We start from the raw sequence: 14,390 nt of genomic DNA, 5'->3' as shown, positions 1-14,390 counted from the left end.
TGCAACTTACATCTGCACAAAAGGACACGAATACTCACGTGAACTTGACCACGCTAGTTTGCGATAACTGTCGTTGTGGATTCCCTTAAGACCGTGCTGATACACAGGCAACTAAAGCACTTAAGAATTTACAACATTTTAATCTATTACAATCGTGTTCTCATAATGCTATGCATATGACAGATTGGCGCTACACATTTTGTACTTAACTGTATTCATGATCAAAGTGATTCCAGGCATCACTGCCTTTCAAATCCAGTTTCACTTTATTTTGTCGGTCTGGAAGGCGTGCTAGTAGTTTATAAGGGAGTTTGTAAAAATAACTTATAACCTATGAATTATGACATTTTATGACAAGACTTATGAGCTACAGGTGGTCACCTTTTGACCTCCGTTTCCTGACTGTTTGAGTGCATTTATGATACCATATGTTACCAGAGTTGAATTGAGATGCATGCAGTCCATTTGCTAAATTGAAAATGAGGATTGTTTCCATCTTAGCAGGGGCACCGTCCCTTTCCTCTCTGTGTGGTGTTGTGTATTTGGTTTGCCATGTGTTGCTAAAATTATCAAACAATTAAAAGGCAGGATGGCCACTTCTTAAGTTTTATCATTGAGTGATCAAATGTAAACATCCCCAGACAACTGTCTCCCATCCTGTCTGGGAGAACACAAAATGTTGAGAACCCAATTTGACACCTCAGCACTGACCAATGTGTCAGTGACTTATTCACTTTAAGATCAATAGATTAAGATGTTTATTCCTGTGTCTTCAGGAAACAGTCAGGCGTCAAAACACATGGTCAGGGAGCTAAATTTTATATACACCAGGTTCATTGATTCTTATGAAAAGCTAAATCTTCCTTCCCTCTCTTTGATCTTATTATATTATTTAATAGTTTATTTAATTAGTTATATATATATATATATTCTAATTAAATCAACATTAGGTGAAATATGAAATGCACATTTCAAACGGTTGAGTAAAATATAAAATATATTAAATTTATTATAAATAAAATATATAATGTAAAAATAAACATCTTACTTAAATTTACTGAACCAATTACAATAGTTTTAGCTAAATTAATATATAAAAAGCACCTACATTTTTCAGAGAGCAGGAAAAGAGCTCCTTACACAGCAATGACCATAACTGATTTACAAAAATGCAATAAGTAGAAATATAAAATCTCTTTGATATTATTCTATTAATAGTTTATTATTTAATAAGTTAATAGTGATGAGTAAATGGCTCAATACGGTTTGATTTATCTTCAGATGGTTTAGAAATATAGTAAAGTTTTATACTTTTCAGTATTGGATTAAATGAACTGTAAGCTTACCTAAAATTACATGACAGAGCATGTAATAGACATAAATTGATCAATAAACAGAGATAAAACATTAAATATTTACATTTTTGATTTTTAATTTTTTAATTATTTTTTTGCTATTTACTAGCGAGTCAACATTTATTAAAACAATTTAAACAGTTTTAGTTATAAAAATAAGTTGTTGGAAGTTTTGTAGTAGATGTTTCTCCATAAGTTAGAAAGTTAATCAGGCTGTTGTCTATTAAAATCAATGTGAATAACATTTTCAAAAAATATAAATACATATAATTTATAAGCTCAGGGCAAAAAACTTGTGGTATTACTATCCTTTCGACCACATTTTGTCCACACAACGTTAGGGAATACCTGAACACACACACACTGGGTCTATAAAAGGAACTTATCATATTTTAAATTAAATGATTATAAACAAAATATATAACTCAATGAGTATTAACATATGTTACAAAAATTTATTTAAGCCGTTTTAGTTATAAAAATAAATAAATATAAAAACACCTTATATTTAAAACAGACTTAAAAGAAAGTAAGTTTAGTACAATGCTTACCCAAGTAATTAAGGAATCGAAGTGACACAACATCACACACGTAGAAATGGAACCTACATTCTTTAGAATGTTGCTTGCATGCTTATCGCTGTGTGCCACTCGGATGACAGGCTTTCACTTAGCTGTCGAGGTTCAGTAGATGATGTAAGGAGGAATTTAAAATAGAAGATTTTGTATATAAATGCACCGCATGTCATATTTGATCAATTCATATTAGATTATTCATAAAGAATGTTTTGCACTTATTCTGGCCACAGTACCTCTTGCGGTCTGGGCATGTGCCACATGGGAGTTGAACCCACAACCTGAAAGGTTTGGGGCCTGTGGTTCAGCAGTCAGTTGAACCAGAGCCCGTCTACGGAGAGCCTTGGCACTCCCTATTCAGCCCCATTGTATTGATTTTGGTTGCAGTTCCATTAGAATTCCACTGGAGGTGATCGCGAGCGAGTGCAGACTGAATGGGAGTCAATGGGGCTAGACGGCTAAATGTGTCTCTTTCACCCAAATGCCGTTGAGTAATCTCAGATTTTATTGTAGGTTTTGCAAGTTCAACATGGGTTATAGGTCGAAAGTTGAATGAACGAGTACTTACTTCTTTTCGATTTCTTACAGGTTGAGTTGTTGTTGCCCATAACACGCTAGCATTCTGCTAATGACGTCAGCATTCTGACGTCATTGACATTTTAAAAGACTTTTTAAACCAAATAAGTGACTCTAAAAAAATCTAACACCCAGCAATGTGTAATTTCTTTGCATCTCCTTTCGAATACAACATTCAAATTACTAGACAAAAAATTATATCCTGAGAAAAGTGGGTTTTGAGGGGTATTTCGCCATAGACCTCCATTCATTCTGCACTCGCTCGCGAGCGCCCCCGCATGGATAGAGACGTGTTACTGCAACCAGTCCAGAACCCGGAAGTAAGCAGAGAGTGCCAATTCTCTTCCTATTAGACATTCTCTGGTTGAACCACATTACCATCAAACATAGAGCAGAATGGGTATATCAGTGAAGGATGTCAATGAAGTATATGTATCGAAATAATACATAGGATAAATAATTATAAATAAATAATAAATGGGAATCTTAAAATAAATATTCACACCTACAGTATATAGCTGATGTGTGCAAGCTGATAAGTGAAACACACAGAGTGGATTGAGCGTGCAGCGGCACATATGCACAAGCTTATCAAGTGCATCCCTTATTCACAGACATCGCTGGAAAATTTGTAGTTCAGTCAGATGTCAATAGCAAAGAAGGTAAAATACGGCACATATTTCTAACGTTAAAGGGATACTTCAGGATTTAGCATTAAGCTTTGTATTAGTAGAAAACCTGTAGTATTTTCGAATTACCATGCTTTCCACCTTTCCAGCTTTTGCGTTCTGCGGTCGCCATTCATTGTTTACATGCACACCTTTTGTAACTAACTGAATTCATTCCGATTGGTGAATCTGAATGTAGTGTTTACATGAACGCTAAACAAGTAAGTGATCGGTTGATGTGCGTTTTAACATTGCTAAGAAAATTCCCGCTCCTCCGTGAGAGACGCGAGACCCGGCACGTCTCAGTAATGACGCCACATGATGAATGAATGGCGACTGTAGAACGCAAAAGCCGAATCCCGGACATTTTGGGCGATCTCTAGAGATCCGCAAATCCCTGGCAAACTCATCACGTAGGCTAAGTTAGCCTTGTTGTTTTCAACTGCGCTCTCTAACCGGTAGGCGTGGCCTCCTAGGGCAGCGAAGCAAGTGCATTCTGGGAGTTGTTGTCTTTCATCCACATAAGCCAAAAATACATTTTCTGGCTTTTCTCAGTCTAGAAAGCTCCAAATTCAAAAATTTCTTCACATTTCTTCTACTTAAATGACCTATTTTAAATACACATTTAAAATACACATAAAATACACATTTAACTGACAGTTAACTTTAGTTAACTGACAGAGGGAGAGAGAGCCCACACTTCTGTTGCATGCTCTTGATTGCTAATTGCTCACTCAGCAGACATCTGGATTAAAACCAAGGCCCTGTTTTCACCTGGTGTTTACCCCCAGGGGTCGGTGGTCGCTTTTTTTTTCCTTATCAGTGCGAAAGAGACTCAAATAACTTTGTTGTAAGTGTTATACATCATTTGAAACTACTTTTATTTGTGTACACTCACAATAAAACAAAATGTTGTGCTTTTAGTAAAATAAAGAATATAAACATGATGCGCATTCTGCCGTGTCTCAGTGAAATCCATACTGAAACGCAACAGAAAAACTGTAACTCAACGAATACTTGCCAAACAGACATGAGTCAACAAATGTCTTTAGAAAGCTTGAAGGGTCTATTTTTTAAATGAAGTAATTCATATTAAACACAAATATTCTCTGTTTGTCATCCGTATGAAACCAACGAGAGGTACAGTTTCTTAAGCGTCTGCTCGATATCCGTAATGTGACTACAGCAATGAGCGCACAAGTAATTCATATGCTAATCATCCCTGTGAAAACGTCACCTCAAAATAAACCATCAAACTTGATCTTTCCTCTGCTTTTCATCAAGTTTGGAAGACACGCTGTGAGTTTACTTTGGATTTAGGCCTACTCCAGAAGATTTTAAGGTAAGAAATGTATTCTCACTTATACTAGGTAGTGTGTTATTGTTTCATAAACTTCACATTGTACTAGTAGAACTATTGCCAGACTAAAATATATGAAATCGATGGAAACATGTTGAAATATGAAATATAGACAGGTAGACAACCTTTCAAAGCTAAATACACTGAACAAAATTATAAACGCAACACTTGTTTTTCATGAGCTGAACTCAAAGATCTAAGACTTTTTATATGTACACAAAAGCCTATTTCTCTCAAATATTGTTCACAAATCTGTCTAAATCTGTGTTAGTGAGCACTTCTCCTTTGCCGAGATAATCCATCCACCTCACAGGTGTGGCATATCAAGATGCTGATTAGACAGCATGATTATTGCGCAGGTGTGCCTTAGGCTGGCCACAATAAAAGGCCACTCTAAAATGTGCAGTTTTACTGTATTGGCCTGTGGAATGTTGGTCCACTCCTTTTCAATGGCTGTGCGAAGTTGCTGGATATTGGCAGGACCTGGAATATGCTGGTGTTCGCTTCAGTAAATGTTTTCTGCCACTAGCACGAAAAGCAAAACTCTGAAAAGCAAAACACGCCAAACATTAGGCTGTGTTTTTACTCCTATATGTCAAGTCAAGTCAAGTCAAGTTTATTTATATAGCGCTTTTCACAACATAGGTTGTATCAAAGCAGCTTCACAGTAATAAATTAAAACAATACATCAATGTTTGTTTCTAATGGAACGTCCATGTTTGGTAATGCTGATCAATAGTATCGTTGATTGATTAGTTAAATTAAATATCCAAATATCCCCAACTGAGCAAGCCAAAGGCAACAGTGGCAAGGAACCGAAAAACTCCATCAGGTGACCTAATGGAGAAAAAAAAAAACCTTGGGAGAACCCAGGCTCAGTCGGGGGCCAGTTCTCCTCTGGCGTTTATGAACTAGAGACCGGATTTAACTGTAAGATTAAAAGTATTATATGAATGCCTGGCTGAAGAGATGCGTCTTTAATCTAGTTTTAAACTGGGAGAGCGAGTCTGAGCAACGAACAGTATCCGGAAGACTATTCCAGAGTTTTGGAGCTAAATGTGAAAATGCTCTCCCTCCTTTGGTGGATCTGGATATCCTAGGTATGACCAAAAGCCTCGAATTTAGTGACCTTAAAGAGCGCGATGGATTATAGGGCGATAGAAGATCGGTTAAATAGACTGGAGCTAAGCCGTTTAGGGCTTTATAAGTCAGTAGCAATACCTTGTAATTAATACGGGACTTTATAGGTAACCAATGTAGTGATGATTAAATTGGTGTTATATGATCATATTTTCTTGATCTAGTAAGAACTCTAGCGGCAGCATTTTGGACTAACTGTAGCTTGTTTATTGAGGATGCAGGACAACCAGCTAATAAAGCATTACAGTAATCTAGTCTTGAGGTCATGAATGCATGAACTAACTTTTCTGCGTCAGAAACTGATAGCATATTACGTAGCTTAGCAATGTTTCTAAGGTGGAAAAAGGCTGTTTTTGTAACATATGAAATATGATTTTCAAAAGACAGGTTGCAGTCAAGTATAACACCCAGTTCTTTTACTGTAGAGGATGAAGTAACAGGACATCCTACTATGTTAAAGTTGTATTTTGAGAGGTTTTGTGGGTGGTTTTTTGAACCGATAAGTATTACCTCTGTCTTGTCTGGATTTAATAAAAGAAAATTGCGCGTCATCCAATCTTTTATATCTTTAACACACTCTGTCAATTTGGATAATTTAGCGTTTTCATCTGGCCGTGATGAAATATAGATTTGAGTGTCATCAGCATAACAATGGAAACTAATTCCATGTTTCCTTATAATATTTCCAAGTGGCAGCATATATATTGAGAATAATAGAGGGCCTAACACAGATCCCTGCGGCACTCCATAGTTTACTGGAGTTATGATCGATTTTTCTCCATTTAAATAAACAAAATGGTAGCGGTCAGATAAATACGATCTAAACCAGCTAAATGCTTGTCCTTGAACACCAGTATAATTTTGTAGTCGATCTAAGAGTATTGTATGATCTATAGTATCGAACGCAGCACTAAGATCAAGTAAAACTTATATTGAGATACAGCCTTGGTCAGAAGCTAAAAGTAAATCATTTGTGATTTTAACGAGCGCAGTTTCAGTGCTATGATGCGGCCTGAACCCAGACTGAAACTTTTCATAGGTGTCATTTTCTTGCAAGAAAGAGCCCAGTTGAGCGGACACAACTTTTTCTAGTATTTTCGACATAAAAGGTAGATTTGAAATGGGTCTATAATTTGCTAGATTATGTGGATCTAATTGTGGTTTCTTAATGAGAGGTTTTATAACTGCCAGTTTAAATGTTCTTGGAACATAACCTAATGATAAACACGAGTTAATAATATTGAGGAGAGGCTCTTCCACTACAGGTAACACTTCTTTCAATAGTTTAGTTGGTATAGGATCTAGTAAACATGTTGTTGTTTTAGATGAAGTGATAAGTTTACTTAACTCTTTTTGTTCTATAGTTGTAAAGCACTGTAATTGTTCTTGCGGGGTGATAGTTGAGGCTGAGTTATAAGGCGCGATTGAGGATTGAACGTTTACAATTGTGGTTCTGATGTTTTCTATTTTCTCAGTGAAGAACTTCATGAAATCATTACTACTAAACTGTAACAGAATATTTTGTTCAGGAGACATCTGTTTATTTGTTAGTCTAGCCACGGTGTTAAATAAGAACCTAGGATTGTTATGGTTGTTTTCTGTTAGTTTGCGGAGATGCTCAGCTCTGGCCTCTTTTAGGGCCTTTTTATAACGTGACATACTGTCTTTCCACGCGATTCTAAAGACCTCTAAGTTAGTTTTTTTCCATTTACGCTCTAAATTACGGGTTTCTCTCTTTAGAACATGCGTAGTATTGTTGTACCATGGTGCTTTACTTTTCTCTCTGACCTTTTTTAGTCTAATGGGTGCAACAATATCCAATTTTCCAGAGAGAATGGTGCTCATAATGCTAGTTAATTCCTCAAGTTCATCTGTTTGTTTGGGTTCAGGCAGCAGCTGAGACAGATCAGATAAGCTATTTGAAAAATTATCTATGGTGGATGGAAGGATTGTTCTGCCTAATCGATAACGCGGCGCAGCATGATATATTACAGGGGTACGTAATATGCAAGTTACCATGTAATGGTCAGTGACATCGTCACTTTGTGGAATGATATCTATATCGGTTGGATCGGTTCCATGTGATATAATTAAATCGAGTGTATGATTAAAACGATGAGTTGGTCCGGTAACGTTTTGCTTGACCCCAAAGGAGTTTAATAAATCTGTAAACGCAGCCCCTAGCGCATCATTTAAATTATCTATGTGGATATTAAAGTCTCCAACAATTAATGCTTTATCGAAATTAACTAATAGGTCTGAGAGAAAATCTGCAAACTCTTTTAGGAAATCAGTGTAAGGCCCAGGCGGTCTATATACGGTAGCCAAGGCTAGAGATAATAGGGATGTTTTTCTAACATCTAAGAGCGTAACATTTAGTACAAGTACTTCAAACGAAATAAACTTATAGCCCGTTTTCTGAGTAACATTGAGAATATCTCTATAGATTGTTGCAACACCGCCGCCACGACCAATCAGACGGGGTTCGTGCTTATAGGAGTATCCTGATGGAGTAGACTCATTTAGACCGAAATAATCATTTGGTTTAAGCCAGGTTTCAGTAAGGCAAAGTACATCGAAGCTATTATCTGTGACTATTTCATTTACAATAACTGCCTTAGGTGTGAGTGATCTAATGTTTAGAAGACCTAGCTTTAGAAATTGTTTTTGATTACTAATAGCAACATTCTCTGGTTTAATAACAATTAGATTTTTTCTAGATCCTGCAGTAGATTTATTATTTGATCTCACTAAACGAGGAATAGACACAGTTTCTATGCAATGTTCAACACTATTTATATCAGTTAAATTGGTGCAGCAGAGACTATGATTTGGACTTTTGGTTACTAGTCAAAAGGTATTTAACATTTTGGAGATGTTATCTGACAGAAGATCCGATCCGAATCTGCTTGGGTGTAAGCCATCAGCACGGTAAAGCCTAGGACGCTCCCAAAACAGATTCCAATTATTTACAAAGAGCATTTTTCTGCTCACTGCACCATGACATTAACCATTCATTCAGCGCGAATAATCTACTAAACTTTTCATGACCTAGTCGGTACGTGGGAAGCGGTCCTGACACAATGATCGTTATATCAGGCGATGTGCTGCGTACCGTATCGATCAGATTCCTGAAGTCTTTCTTCAGAACCTCCGTCTGGCGCAGCCTGATGTCGTTCACTCCTGCGTGCAAGACCACAGTTCCGACGCGCTCGTTCAGAATCTCGGGAACGCGAGCGGCGATTTCAGAAACACGAGCACCAGGAAAGCAGTGACTATGCACCTTACTTTTATTTAACGTAGCGTGTACGTGTCGAACGATGGAATCGCCGATGATCACAGCATCGCGTTCTGTTTCGCGAAGAGGGGAGAAGCGGTTTTGTGTGGATATCTCGAAAACCGGGAGGGTCGGAGACAGTTTTCTTGGTCTAGACCTGACTCGCGTCTTCCGCTGCGGAACCATCCAGGCTTCGTGGTGGCATGTTGGAGCCGGAGTGAACGAGACCATGGCTGATCGCGACCTCGGCGCGCGGGACCGATGCTGAGTAACGCACGGAGTAGACGAGGTCGGAGTCAGCGGGTTAGTAACGTTAATCTCTGATTTGTGTGCATCGGCGCGTGATGTTTCAAGAGCCAAACGCCGGTCTATCAGCTCGGCTTGTCTCACTAAAAGGTCGTGGATCTGTTTCTCAACAGCTTCCAGCTCGGACTGCACTGCGTGCAGCTCAAATGTGTCTTCACCTGCACCAAAAGGTAGGCTACTTACATCTGATATATTCGCCATTTTAACAGATGGACAGTACGTTAAGTTAGCAACGACGCTACCAGTGATGCTATCAATATTAATACTAATTTATGGCTTACGTCTTAGATATAATCCGTCTTTTTAGTGGTACGGGTGTAGACGCACGATAGGCGAAAAAATGTTTGTTTGTAAATGAATGCGGAGAAGACGCGTTCAGCCGTGATCCACGGACGTAACCTATAAGAGTATCCAGCGTTGGATATATATATATATATATATATATATATATATATATCACACACACACATCATGTGTCTTTGTGCCCTCAACGTCGTCCCATTCGACTATCGCGGGTGCGAAGGCATGCGATTATATGATGCTGCTTCAGATCGGAGAGGCGCTCACGGGCTATCTCTCCACTGGGATCGCATTATCAGATAAATTTTCAGCAGCGGGTCAGGCTGGTACTGCGCTATACACACCATAGCTGTCATCCAGGCCGTGTTTGCTTGTCTGATTGATATTTGTCTGTATTTATTGCTGAGAAATTAAATGATAATATGAGAAATCAGATGCTTGTAGTAATATATTGTCTGGCTATTGTAGCATCCGGACGAAATCACGATGACTTATTCATTCTAAGTTTCAGAAAGCTTTTAACCTATTGGACTCCTTCATATAAATCACCGTCTTAGCGCCAATGAGTCTGGATCAAATTGCTCCATTGACACATTAGTGTCATGGTAGAAATTAAACAGAAACACCTCCAAGCTCCTTCGTGAGCTTCAAACAGATCGTTAAGCTAAGCAAGAAGGCCAGGTGGCATGGAGAGACCTATCCGAGACGCCACAATACACATTCACAAACATTCTTTGCATTTAACTCAGAATATAAGTAATTCCAAAAGGTATATGATATATTCCTGTATGTATGTATGTATGTTTCCCACCTAATATTAGCCTATGACTTTCTAGTTGTGTAGCTGAACTTATATTCAAGAATAAGAATGTATCTCTACTGTTCTATCTTCCAGAAATATCTATCTTGGTACCGAATTAAACCTCTCGGTTTGCCTAAGCTAAATATATATAATAGGTTACAATAAAATGTATTATACTATGTTTACCATCCTTTGGAGTAGAAATGACGAATTCTAACACCATCATAAACCATGCAAATTAGGCTGTCAAGAGGAGACAAAGAGAGACTCTCCCGTTCAAAGTTTTCTGAGTTTTATTGGTTGGTTCATCCAAAAAAGGTTTGGACTAAGATGTCCTTAAAGGACGATGAAGGTGGCTCATCATCTGTCTTCTCTTCAAGTCCTCTCTCTCCAAGTTTGTTTTGTCACTCCAAGTTTTATTTTGTGTCTTACCTTTGTTTTCTTAGCTTTTTGTCTTAGTCTTATCTCCGGCTTCTTGCCTTGTTTTAGTCTAGGGCTCATTCATTTCTATCTACGAGTGAAATGTCTTGAATTTTCGGCAACTTTGCTTACAAGTAAACCATTTGAACTTCCCGCGAATGACACGTGCTCCAGAAGAACCGAAAGAACACTTCAAACTAACGGACACACCGAGGACGGACACTCGCACACACGCATTCTTGCTCAGCACCAAAGATTCATGCAAGTATTATTTCTATTGAGATTTCATTGCTTTTAAGGTTGTCTGCCCCTGCTTTAAGGTGATTTGATTCTTTGCTGGCTCTCAAAGGTTAACTGTTTGTGATATTTTGCCATTCTGTGATCTGCTCTTTCTTTCTTTATTTACTTTCGTTATTGTTATATATATATATATATATATATATATATATATATATATATATATATATATATATATATATATATATATATATATATATATATATATATTCTTTGTTAAATGTAGTTGTATGTTTTATAATTTCATTTATTAAAACCCATTATACGCTTGATTGTCTCGGTCTGCTGCTCACCGAACAAAGTATCTTAAATGTGTGATCTTAAGCTACAAGCTTTATATTGTTGAGTAGCCTACTAGTTAGTAATCTTATAGAACAGGAAAGTTATTCTTCATGACCAGAAGAATAGCCTTTCTTGAGAGTTTATAAGAATAATAATCCTCCTTGAGAGTTGATAAGAAGATCGTATGCTCGGTTCGGTGGACGAACGGATTATTCAATGTGAAATTAATTCTGTAGGTTATTCTGAAATTTGATCTATAGCCTATCTGTATATTCATAATTGATTTATAATTCGTTGTGGTTAATTATCTAGAGAGATACAAATATATGGGGTATGTATTCCCTTTTTGGGCGATTTAAAATGTGTAGGTAATAATTGATCATAACCAGTATGATTAATTATTAATTATATATTCCCCTCATTTGAGCTAATTCGCTACACTGTTCTTTGTTCACATTTATTTCGGAGGAATTAAATATTGAAAAAGCCTTCTAAAAATGAAGGACTTTGAGAGTGCCACCTCCGATCACTTCTCTCGTTATGATAAAGCGTGTGAGAGGTTACTCAAGGTGGTGATTCGTGCAGTGGCCAGATTACAGCTAGACTGCCCTCCTTGAGGATCTCCATGATGTATGGAGTTATCTCTCATAACTCGTTCATGGAGAAAACCTTATTCTTTTCGTGGGGGTCCCCAAAAGCTGAGTGTGGTGAGTTGCGCTCCCCCTCGTAAAGACTGGGGACCGGCTCGTCGTGCTCAGCAGCCTCATAATAGACCTAAGAGACAAAAATCCTGAGGGTTTTTTTTTTTTTTTTTGTCCCAGGTCTGTGGGGGTGTTCCCGTTCGGGGCGAAGCATGTATCAGCTCCTACCAATCAGCTCCTACCTGACACCCTCACGAAACCACTGTAACATCCCTGCCACCTCTGGTGATTCAACATATTTCAGTCGATTTTTATTCATCTCAGTATAGCAATATAGTTTGGTAAAAGCTGTTCATTCATTCACACACAGACACGGGATTCATATTTAAACAGTCTTTTTGCGTTTTGTATACACTAGCCTATTCCATATCGTGATTAGAACAAAGCACTTAATAATAAAAAACGTACTATTCACAATCCTCAGATGGATCCATCCGTTGCTCCTCGAAATGAAACTAAACCAGTACTTTTCCCAGGATTATTCCTCACAGCCTCGCAAGACGACGTAAAGTACTGTAATCTGATTAAACTTGGTGTGTTTTATCGAGTTGATGTGACCGTTGACACGTTTGCATGGATTGCCTTAGATCATTTGCGTTTGAATAGCATGCACTCTCCGTGGGTGGGGACACATTAAAAGATAAGCTATAATGAGCTGAAGTGAGAACTATTGACATCTCTCTCTTTTCATATAGATTACATAAACAGAGAATATTTGTTTTTGTTATGAATTAGGTAATTTAAAAGTACTGACTTAAATGATTATAAAGATACATAGCTCATGCCTCTGAGTGAATAGTATTCGCTGAGTTTTGTTTAAGTTTAGAGACGTGCTCCAAAAAATAAGTTCACGGTGACTGAGAGTGCCAGAAAGCACACCCTGTTTATTTTCTTTATTTTACAAAAGCACAATGTTTTATTTCGATTGTAAGTGGACACATAAAAATTAAGACATTTAACAGTTTATTTTTTTGTGCTGGAACAATGTTTTCATATTTTCAACAAAAGATTTCATATTTAGTTTAATTTGATAACATATTTAATTGTTTAATGTCTGTAATTCTTTAATGTCATTCATGGCTTTAATATTCCTATTCACTTTATTTATGGTTTAGAGCTCCACCTAGTGGCAAGTTTGACGTTGCTTTAATTCTGTAATTTTCCGGTTTTCACGTGAATCAGGAACTAGTGAGTGATGCATGCGGCAGCTACAGATGGCTCTCTTTAATCGCCATATATATCGGTAATCTTTAACTTTGCAACAGCATCGCTTGTAAGTATTTATAGTTTTACATTGATGTTCATAATACTTGCATTTAAATGTGAACTGTTATATGTAAAGATAGTTATTAATAATTTTCTATCAGGCTATTGCATTAGCCACATTGTGCTTTAGCTTCATATCTCAGAATACTATATTAATGTGGATGTTGGTATGATGCTGTAATTATTGTTAATTCCAGGACGTTATTATTGAAATAGGTTTATTTGTTTATTTGTAGTTTAACTCCGTACCCAAGAACATTAAACCTGTGGGCAAACGAACTTCTTGTCTTCAGAGTCGTGTGAGGGAAGGGAGTTTATCTGACTGTCAAACGTTTAAACCATGTTGAGGACAGTATAGTGAAAAAGCGGCTGCAAGAAAAGTTACAGCAGTAGATTGTGAAGATTGAAGTAGATTGAACGAGTATTGTGTGCGCAATGGAGTCAACATCCTCACTCAAAACCAGATCCCATTTATCGTGTTCACGATCGGGCCGCTCCTCTACAAATGCTGCAGCTGCAATGGCCAGGGCAAAAGCTGAAGCAGCCAAGGCACGTTTAATGTATGCAGATGAGGAAGAAAGAAAAAAGGTGGAGAAAGCCAAATTGGAGGCAAAAATGGATAAAATGGTGTTAGAGCGAGAAACTGCTGCAGCCGTAGCCGAAGTAGAGGCTCTAGAAGCAGCTGTTGACACCAGCGTCCATAGTAGACATGATCCTCCATTGGAAACAGCTCCTGTTGATGTTATGCAGCGGACATGTGAGTATGTTGAACAGATGAATCTACATGCAGTCACAGAATCAGCATTAAAAGCAGAGCCACTCTCTCCAGATGAGACAATACAGCCCCACACAGAGTTATCGGTAAGAAATACTGTTTCTGCTACACGTCTAAAGGCAAAGAGTTGTTCAGACGACGCTGAACTTGATCATATGCAATCAAGAAAAGATTCTGCTCAACCATCACGATTCACTAAAGGCACATATCATCCTTCTGGTAACACAGCAGAAAATAACCAGCACAGAAAATACACACGTTTTGCCCAAAATAGCACACCTCAATCTTTC

At 37.6% G+C, this 14,390-nt stretch overlaps 1 protein-coding gene across 9 annotated transcripts in view; it reads left to right on the top strand.

The window, feature by feature from the left end:
- mthfsd (methenyltetrahydrofolate synthetase domain containing) overlaps positions 1-14,390 on the top strand; it is a 142,854-nt gene that overhangs the window by 52,655 nt on the left and 75,809 nt on the right. For 2 of the 9 annotated variants that reach the window (XR_014030607.1, XR_014030608.1), the window contains exon 7: positions 4,459-4,516. The exons of the other annotated variants lie outside the window; for them this stretch is intronic. The gene's annotated coding sequence lies outside the window, so the exon portion shown is untranslated. The remainder of the gene's footprint in view (positions 1-4,458; positions 4,517-14,390) is intronic. 9 annotated transcript variants of the gene reach the window in all.

This window comes from Scardinius erythrophthalmus (assembly GCF_964197995.2).
Source record: "Scardinius erythrophthalmus genome assembly, chromosome: 8".
Taxonomy (NCBI): domain Eukaryota; kingdom Metazoa; phylum Chordata; class Actinopteri; order Cypriniformes; family Leuciscidae; genus Scardinius; species Scardinius erythrophthalmus.
This window is presented reverse-complemented; position numbering and strand designations above follow the sequence as displayed.